We start from the raw sequence: 7,687 nt of genomic DNA, 5'->3' as shown, positions 1-7,687 counted from the left end.
GCACAGGGCACATGAGCATTAGTTTATGGGGTGGCTGTGCAAACTAGCCCGGGAGGGTTAGGATAAAATTTTTAGGGATTTAGAAATGACTTCAGGAGACTTGAGATTTAAGTAGTGACTTGATACAGGTAGTGGGGACGTAGGTAGAGTAGATGGATTATAATGACGAGGGAGGTGCCTAGTATAAGGGATGACAGGGAAGCACTAAGTTAGAGGGGAAACCAGGTAGAGCAGATGATGCAGTGTGTTTGTAGTGAGGGTGATGAAATGAGGAATTGCGAATGTAAGTTCCCGGTAGTGCTGGTGATGAAATGAGGCAATGGTTTGGAGAAGTGGAAGTGGATTGAGCAGAGTATTGTGAAAGTGCGATTGTGTATTGTTTTGAGTGAATGGTCCTGGAGGAAAGGAGGGTGCAAGTGCCACCAGGTGTGCAGGTGACACCAGGTGTGTGGGCACAGGTGTGCTGGTGAAGCACAGGTGTATGGAGAAGGGTTGGATGAAATGAATGGCATGGAATACATGGAGTATGGAATAGATGGTCTGGAATGAATGGAGCATGGAGTGAATGGAGTATGGAATAGATGGTATGGAGTATGGAATGGATGGTGTGGAGTGAGTAGTGTGGAATACGTGGAGTGGAGTGGTTGGTGCGAAAGGAGTGGATGGGAAAGGTGGACCCCCTTCACGAGTACCCGGGGAGGGTAGTTTAAGAGTAGGTAGAGGGTATAGGTAAATTATGGTGGATATTGACGTCTGTGGTGCGTGTGTAGAATGGTGTTTGGATGGGTGCAGTAGTAGAGTAAATTGGCTGGGCGTGTGGCCTGTTAGTGTGTATGGTTGAATGGGCACCGCCACTGCTAGTCTGTCGGCCAGGTGAGGCCGCAGGTAGGCTCTGGGAGCCAGTAGTGTTCAGTGTGGCCCGAGGATCCAGGGACGGATCCGGGTAGCCCGACGCCAGAGAGGGCGGTAGTGGGGAGAGCCAGAGGGCCTTCCCCAAGATAGGTTAGGGTAAGGAGCAGGTAAGCTTGGGAGGCAACTACGGTGGCGGAGGTGTGCAGGTGAGCAGGCCTGTTGGGAGCACCACACGACCCAGCCCTGAAATTGTGCGAGAGCACCGGGAGTTGAATCGGGGGAGTGAGACCTCAAATTGGTGAGCGCCACAGATGGTCAGTGGGAATTGTTTTTTAGAACCGCATAGAGTAAAGTGGCCAATGGTTTGGCAGGGAAAGACCCCGGGTAGTGTAAAGAATGGTAATGTCATTTAGAAGATAGGTAGAATGAAATCCCTTCGCACCATATGCAGCCACTCACCAAGGTGAGATAGACTCCACACCATGATGTTGTGTTCGTAAATGTTTGGTTGAATTGGAAGACGCATCATGACGTAAGTGTGACATTGTGCTGTAATTCCATTTCTTCCTCCTTAGGAGGGATTGATGAGGAATTGGAATTGGGGGCAAATTTGGATTAGAGGGATTGATAATCAATTTGGATTAGGGGAGATATGGGGAAGACGAGACAGTAGTGACGAATTGGTGAATGTGTAGAATTTTGTAAATACGGGGTAATGGCAAGGGTAGGGTAGGTGACAGGGGAGGGGGGGGGGGTGGGGGGAGGGGGTGACGTACAGTAGGGACGAACTTTCTCCGCTCGCTCCCATGCGCACCTCACCTTGCATTACCTTGTTTTGATGTGTACCCTTGCGATCCTGCCCCGATGCTTGCTTTGCTTTTCCTTCCCCACTCACGGCTTGTTCTTTTGGGTCCGGGGGGAGTGCGCAGGTAGCCGCAGTTGTGTGCCCGAACCGCCGCTGCAGCCTGCCTGGACCGGTACACCACCTTATGGACCGCACGACTTGCGGCCTAGCACCACCATATGGACCACGGATCTGTGGCTAAGCACCACACTTATGGACCCCACGTGTTGGGGCCTGGCCCCTCTGCTAGGACCGGCCATGGTGGCCAGAGACAAGCTTGCTTGCGGACCACGGTGAGGTGGCCCCTATGCCATACAGGTGGACCACCCTTAGTTGGCCCCTGTTGGCCATAAATAAAAAAAAGGATGCGTTGTGTGCCTTTTTATTATTACAAATAGGCAGCAAGCCACAAGAACGACAACATCAAGAAACATCGGGCCAGCAGAGCAGGAGAAACAAGAACGAGGTCATCAGTTTGTTTTTATTGTGATGACTGTGGTGCTTTATTGTATTTATTGGTGCTTTGGTGCTTTGGCGAAATGTAATGCTCGTGTGCTCGGGGGTGCACTGCAATATCAATTGTGCATCCCTGGGCATGTGGGTATGGTGTATCGGTACAGTGCAGTGCATACTCCTTCCTCTTTCGAAACATCTTTTGGTCTCCCAAAAGACAGGTCCTGGGTTTGCAGTGTACATAATTAGTGTCTTGTAAATAATGCTCCCCACTGGCTTTATGTGTAGTTTGGAAATAATTCCGTGATTCGGTTATCCTGTGGGCGTGAATCTGTTAGGTAGGATACAACGTAGCAGGTGGGACATACTTAGTTGTTTTAAAACTGTCGCACTCAAGGGTAAGGTCAATAGTAGAGGGCTACTACACCTGAGTGTCATATTAAGTTAAAGTTCTTTCAGGCCGGGATGGCCCTGGAGGAGAGAGGGGTGCTGTGTTACGGTTTTTAGAACCTTCACTTTGTAAATTTTGGTAAATGTTCCCTTATAAATAATCCCCTGTAAATATTCCCATTTTTGGTAAAGGTTAAAGATCGCACCCTAGCTAGGCCATGTACAACACGTAGGGCACCATAGGACCTCTCTGTAGTTATCTCATTATTATGTGTTTTAGTTAAGGATCTGTTTCCAATAGTTGAATCTGCGTTGCATTAATCAAATAAGATAGGCCCCTTCAATTATCCCTGATCATCTCCCGCTCTTCAAAGTGCAGTAGCGGTAGGGCAGCGTTCGCTGCCCCTTGTCTTGGTTTGGTTGCTGGCCCCAAGCCGCCATTACACACGCGGTAATCTGGAGGAAAAAAAGGGAGGAGTGGGTTCGAGCGCCAGGAACGAGGCGTGGCCTGTCAATGTCTCCTCAAGAGGTGGAGCCAGCGAGCCCTCGCCGGCTAACCAGGGCTGAGGTGAGCCGACCGGGTAGGCATGTCCTAGGAGCCGGCGGCTGGATACAAGAACGCCCAATAAAAGCGGCTGCGAGGGACTGCTTCGAGAGATGAGTGCGAAGGTCCGAAGTACGAGGTACCAGATGAGAACACGACGAATCGTAAGGCAGGAGAGTGGGTCCGTTGACGACGACAATACCGCCATATATTCACATTGTCTGACTGCGTGAAACCGATACGTGCAGCTGCCGCCGGGTTTCGCTTCAAGCTCGGAGCGTGGACCAGAGCGCGACCTGGAGCGGACCTCGACGCTGTGCATCTGCCCGGACCTTCCAGCCCTGCCACCTGCTTGGACCTTCTCCCCCTTCCAGCCATTCCTTCCTGCCATTCCCTATCCGTGTAAGTCTGTTTGTTTGTCCGGGGCTGTAAGTAAGACTGTATTGTTAAGCTTGCCCTGTGTCCTTTTGCTCTGTATATTGCTTTCATTTCCTCTTCTTTTGGGTTTTTGTATATAATTAATAAACCCACTCTTTGTTCTTCCCTTACTCTGGTTTCCTCTCATTCGATCGCCTCCGTCTTTTCTTCCAATTGAGTACCTGTGGCACGATTCGGCCAACCACTATAATCGGGTTTAGTCTCTTGTTAACGGCCCGAGTCGCAGCTCGCTTCGCTCGGGGCATCCAATCACGCTGCGGCCCAGGTGGGAGTATCTCCTCGCTAATGGCTGGTGGTGGTAATTAGGTAATAAGACGGATTGGGCTTATAACCCTACTCACCACCGACCGGGAGTGACGTCATACCCCCAGGACCGGCGGACGGCCAGCTTAACAGGACAAGGGGATAACCCCTCCCCCCTTGCTAATGGGAGTGCCGTCCCCCAGATCCGTAACAATATGTTAATGATGATGTCATCACTGCCTTCGCAATGACATCATAATTCGACAAGTATAACGCTTCATCTGATCAGTATGAATTTTTTTCTCTGCAACTGTTGGTCTGAAAGACACTAAATTTTCACCATAGTAGCGCCTCCTCCTGTGGAATATTTTAATGATAATTATGACATCATAGGCCATGTGTTACAGGCACCAACTTGGAAAAACCGAAAAACGTTGCACCTCTGTATCTCTGAAAATGCTTCATGGAAAAAATGAAACGTGGCTCATTGTAAATAACTCCGCATGGGGAATAAGTGTTGTTAATGATGACTTCATTAGTGCCTTAACTATGACATCATAATTCAACAGGGACAACGCTTAGTCTGATCAGTTTGAAATTTATTGTGCATGATCTACGCAACAATTATATTTGAGAATATAAATTTATGATGTCATTGCTCACGTGGTCTGGCAGCCATATTGGATCAAAGAAAAAACCGTCCAAAAACAGAAGAGTTGACTTGCATCAAGTTGACTGCACAGGGTAAGTATTCTATGAATACCACAGAGTTAAATATATTATTGAATTATTGGCCAGGCCTGGTCAGGAAATCACTGTACTTGTCAATATTCACGATTCCGACAGCATCATCATTTTTGCTAGCGTTTGGAGCACAGAAACAAAATATTGCATTTTCCTTTTCTGGACTTGTTGTATCATAAGGTTAAGTTTCGACTTAAAATATTTCACTGCACTAATCCTGTCTGCAATTGTCTTCTGTTTCCCTTGCAATCCACAGTTCAGGGCATTCAATTTTTCTGTCATATCTGTTAGAAATGCGAAATCAATCAACCACGTAAGGTTTGATATTTGGGTGGTATCTTTGCTTCTTGACTCCATGAAAACTTTAGTACCTGATAAAGCTTTAGTTATTTATTTATTATCCACAGTTTAATGCGAGCTAGTCATTGGCAGCCAGCAAGCTACCAGTTGCTTGTGATCGACGTGATGGTGACCCCTGATGTAGGGCTTCAATTGTATTGGCAGAAGTTGTGGAGGGTACAACAACAGTCTCAATCCACTTAGAGTGGGCATCGACGATGACAAGAAACAGCTTGTCTAAAAATGGGCCAGCATGATCAATGTGTAACCTCCTTCCAAAGTTTTAATGGCCATGACCACATTTTTAGTGGTGCTTCCGGTAGTGGCTTAGCATTAACCTGACATGTGTGACAATGGCGTACGCAGGTTTCAATGTTGTCATCTAACTTTGGCCACAACACGTGAGCTGTACTTTCTCAAGAATGACCTGAGACAGCAGATTGTTACGTGTTCCTCCCCGACCTCCTGGTCTCGGTATACCTCCGAACCCCGGGAGGAATCACGGCAGAAAAATATATATTTCCGTGTCGAAATCAATCGAGGAAACAACACCAATGATTACGAACAAACCAATAATCTATCTATAATTCCAGTAATCTCTGTTTGTACGTCTGTACGTTTGTACGTCTGTTTGTCTGTGACCGCTGTTTCTCGACAACCACGGGTCCGATATACTTTTAACTTGCCAGGTATATTGCTGGGGACCCGAGGATGTGCCTTTTCAAGGTTTCATATTAATCGGACAATTACTTACCGAGCTATGTCCAAAAAACGATTCAACCAATCAGAGAGCAGCGAACGATCGCGTGTGCCGAACGTGGAGGACACACTCTGCCTCGGATGGCACATTTGAGAGCGTATTCATTTATTTCACGTTTGCAAACTATGTTGGCGTTAAACTATGTTTTAAAACTAATAAAACCGAATTTGCGATTCATTCGCTTTCCTGCGCGTTTGTGCACGCGATGGCGATTTCTTTACCAAACTCCGGAAGCCGTTCGCTTTGGACCAAACCATTGCATGTAAATAGAGGGGGGGGATTGTCACCGTACTCGCAAGCCGTTCGCTTTGGACCAAACCATTTCATGTAAATAGAGGGGGGGGATATAATTTTAGATATAGATATAGTACGGGCAATGCCCTAGTATATTATAAATCACACAGGAATAACATTACCACCAATGACAATTAAGAGTGCACTCTCTATTCCATCAGCTAGCATGCATAAAGTAACTCACAGTGTTCCAAGTGAGTGGAAAGAACCTTCCCCAATGTCTCTATATTCCCGTCTTTGAGCTCAGAGTTGGTCCCCTCCAGTGATCAACGGAACGATGTCGACTCTAAACCAGAATCTCGTTCCGAGGGCAGGCACAGACACGCCGCCCAAAACGGCACCAAGGTGCACGCGACCCAAAGCAGAGAAAAGGGTCACGTGGTTAAAGTGGCACAAAGGCGCACTCACGGCGACGGGGAAATCCAAAGGCCCCCTCCAGGTACGAACTTTCACTGTTCACGGTCGGTGAGCCGCAAAGTAATCGTCCGAAGCCTCGGTGCACACACACACCACAGATATGTCTGAACGCGGTGGAAACGGTTGATGAAGCAAGGAAAGTCTGCTCGACGCGCGAAGCGCACGAGTCAAAATGGCGGACGGCTCGTACTTGAGACATAATCACACGATGATGGTTCCTCCGAATCCAACGCCAACCTGACACGCAGGTTTGATCAGTCACAGCGATAACAACTCTATCGCAGAATCCCTTTCCAGGAAACCCCAAAGTTCACTCGTGTCTCTTGCTCGACAACGGTCGATCCAGAACGCAAAGCAACCAGCTTCTTCTCCGACTTGTCTCACCGCCTCCTCCTCCTCGCTCATCATTTTCCGGTGCACGATTTCCTGTCTCATTTTAAGTTAACCTTTTTAACCTTAGATAGCTGTTCCTGAATAATAAACCGCTTGCGAATAATAATAATACATAATATCAGCAACATGTCAAGTGGGTGAAAACCACAACAGCGGAAGTGATGAATCCGTAACAAGATGAACAACATTACTAGGTTGTCATGCTTCCTCAATGGTTTCCAGAAGCGGTTGGCAACTCAATGCATCTGCACAATACATTCCACGTCCTGGCCTGTAGCCTGTACATAAGTGTCGTGGGTTTGAATCCCTTCCCCCCGGAATAAGCACCTTGTTAAACTCGGACAGTGTACCAGAGGTTTATTATAGATAAGACTACATGCATGGGAGACATGGCGTTTAGGCCAGTAACAACACTTGGTATGGCATCATGGTTCTTACTCAGCCGGCACCAACATCTCAGCGAGCCACAACCCGTAGTCGGCTTAATATACTTTCCTCAAAGATCAAAAGAACTCAAAACATCGTCCCTAGTTCATCCCTCCCCAATGCCACAGACTGCCGCCTCGAAGAGAAGTTGTACAGAGTTGACAAGCAGGCTAAGCCTCATAGGGAAAGACTGTTTTGCAAGGTCAAACATGGGATATTTGTGTCAACAGTTTTTCAAAGTCCGACAACCAGACGCCAGGGAATTTGGTCACAGGGTTTTTCAACCTGGAACACTGCTGCTCCCCTCAGGATAGGGAGACTTATGAAATCTTCCTCATAAGCTTGTAGTCAAAACCAGCAATGGCTAAAGCCCAATGTTGTACCCGACTAGATTAAGTCAGTGATACTTCCTTACACTACCCCAACAGACCGTGGATGGATCTTTGGTCAGTTTCTAATTTGGAAAGTCGACCATAAAGGTACTGGTGCATTTTACCAACTCCAAAAATGCAAGAAAGTGCCTCGCGGTCAACCAGGCCATACCGATGTT

At 47.5% G+C, this 7,687-nt stretch overlaps 1 protein-coding gene across 1 annotated transcript in view; it reads left to right on the top strand.

The window, feature by feature from the left end:
• The first annotated feature begins 4,436 nt into the window (after window positions 1–4,436).
• Window positions 4,437–7,687, top strand: part of TIGAR (TP53 induced glycolysis regulatory phosphatase) — a 28,157-nt gene continuing 24,906 nt past the window's right edge. The window contains exon 1 of the mRNA XM_078782212.1: window positions 4,437–4,508. The gene's annotated coding sequence lies outside the window, so the exon portion shown is untranslated. The remainder of the gene's footprint in view (window positions 4,509–7,687) is intronic.

This window comes from Myxine glutinosa, chromosome 7, assembly GCF_964187855.1.
Source record: "Myxine glutinosa chromosome 7, kmMyxGlut1.1, whole genome shotgun sequence".
Classification (NCBI taxonomy): Eukaryota; Metazoa; Chordata; class Myxini; order Myxiniformes; family Myxinidae; genus Myxine; species Myxine glutinosa.
The sequence above is the reverse complement of the archived record's forward strand: the minus strand, read 5'-3'. Positions and strand labels throughout refer to the sequence as shown.